Below are 2,039 nucleotides of genomic sequence, written 5' to 3' on the forward strand. Positions count from 1 at the left end.
CATTATTGTAATATCCCGAAAAAAAACTCATTTTTTTAGCATCGAAGCGGGATATTTATTACTGGAACGAACTGCAGGTACGTCGTTTATCTGATCCTCGGACACAGCCTTAACGCCGTAGAGAAGGGGTTGTAACGGACATAGGAAGAAGGCAGCTGGCCTCTAACCCCTCCCCCACCACCACCTTCCCACACACACACACACCCACGGCGATAAGCGGCCGCGGCTAGCTCCATCAGCGCCGACCCACCCACGGTCGATGCCTGGCAGCGCCTCTAAAACTTCATGGCACCCCACCCCACCCCACCGCACACCATCCCTCACCCTCACCTCCCCCCCCCCCCAGCCATCGCCCTGGCCGGCGTGGAGAGGGCGAGACGCCAGCAGCCCTCCGGGGCGTGACGGAAGCCCAGCTTCCGTTGGCTCACACTCTGTGGGCATTCTTATGGCTTAGAGCACCACGACGCAGAGGAAGTTACGCTTCAACGCTCCATAGAAACTATAGCGTCACGGCCTAATTGACAGTAACCAAAACGTGTTGCTTGGAGAAATGCATGGTACACACTATGTTGTCTTACAGTACATTTCTTCACTACCGGTTTCGATCATGGACCATCTTCACAGTGGAAAAACATCTATTGTGACATGTTCACAAGGCATACAAATTCTATTTAACCAGGAAATTATGTTTCATTACTGACTTGAAGATGGTACACGGTCAAAACCGCTAGTAAATACAGTCAATTCCACAAGAAAGTGTACACCATTATCTGTGTGAAATAAAAGACGCTATTATAAACATATGTTTTCATGAAAATATATGTTATTACTTCAAAATGAAATTTTCACTCTGCAGCGGAGTGTGCGCTGATATGAAACTTCCTGGCAGATTAAAACTGTGTGCCCGACCGAGACTCGAACTCGGGACCTTTGCCTTTCGCGGGCAAGTGCTCTACCAACTGAGCTACCAAAGGTAGGAGACGAGATACTGGCAGAAGTAAAGCTGTGAGTACCGGACGTGAGTCGTGCTTCGGTAGCTCAGTTGGTAGAGCACTTGCCCGCGAAAGGCAAAGGTCCCGAGTTCGAGTCTCGGTCGGGCACACAGTTTTAATCTGCCAGGAAGTTTCATATGTTATTACTAATTGCACAAGTAAAAATAAACTAAACTCCTCCCGAACAGGCCATAAAGGCCCAAGGGTACCGACCGGCCGCCGTGTCATCCTCAGCCCACAGGCGTCACTGGACGTGGATAGGGAGGGGCATGTGGTCAGCACACCGCTCTCCGCCCGCATCTCGTGGTCGTGCGGTAGCGTTCTCGCTTCCCACGCCCGGGTTCCCGGGTTCGATTCCCGGCGGGGTCAGGGATTTTCTCTGCCTCGTGATGGCTGGGTGTCCTGTGTTGTCCTTAGGTTAGTTAGGTTTAAGTAGTTCTAAGTTCTAGGGGACTGATGACCATAGATGTTAAGTCCCATAGTGCTCAGAGCCATTTGAACCATTTGAATACCGCTCTCCCGGCCGTATGTCAGTTTACGAGACCGGAGCCGCTACTTCTCAATCAAGTAGCTCCTCAGTTTGCCTCACAAGGGCTGAGTGCACCCCGCTTGCCAACAGCGCTCGGCAGACCGGATGGTCACCCATCCAAGTGCTATCCCAGTCCGAGAGCGCTTAACTTCGGTGATCTGACGGGAACCGGTGTTACCACTGCGGCAAGGCCGTTGGCAATTGCACAAGTGCCTACTCGTTAATCCAATCACCGCCATTATCGGTTATAGCTTGGCAACTTTTTGGCATGCTTTTCACGAGATTTTCTGCATATTCTCTCGGTAACGATCGCCATATCGTCCGATTTTATATGATAGCTGCTTCAAAGTAAATATTGGCTTTCCTTTAAACTTCAACCAAACCATCGTGGACGCCCTCACTGCCTCGTTTCCACGCTGTACCGAGACGGCTGCGATGTTTCGGATCATTATCCTCTTGAAGCACCTAGTTCCTCGTTCGAACCAAGTTTTTGATAATTGCTGCACATTTTTTCAGAG

The 2,039-nt window shown here is 50.6% G+C and overlaps 1 pseudogene; it reads right to left on the reverse strand.

The window, feature by feature from the left end:
* Positions 1 to 1,602: 1,602 nt before the first annotated feature.
* LOC126089539 (5S ribosomal RNA) lies at positions 1,603 to 1,720 on the reverse strand (annotated as a pseudogene).
* Positions 1,721 to 2,039: the final 319 nt, after the last annotated feature.

This window comes from Schistocerca cancellata, chromosome 6, assembly GCF_023864275.1.
Source record: "Schistocerca cancellata isolate TAMUIC-IGC-003103 chromosome 6, iqSchCanc2.1, whole genome shotgun sequence".
NCBI lineage: Eukaryota > Metazoa > Arthropoda > Insecta > Orthoptera > Acrididae > Schistocerca > Schistocerca cancellata.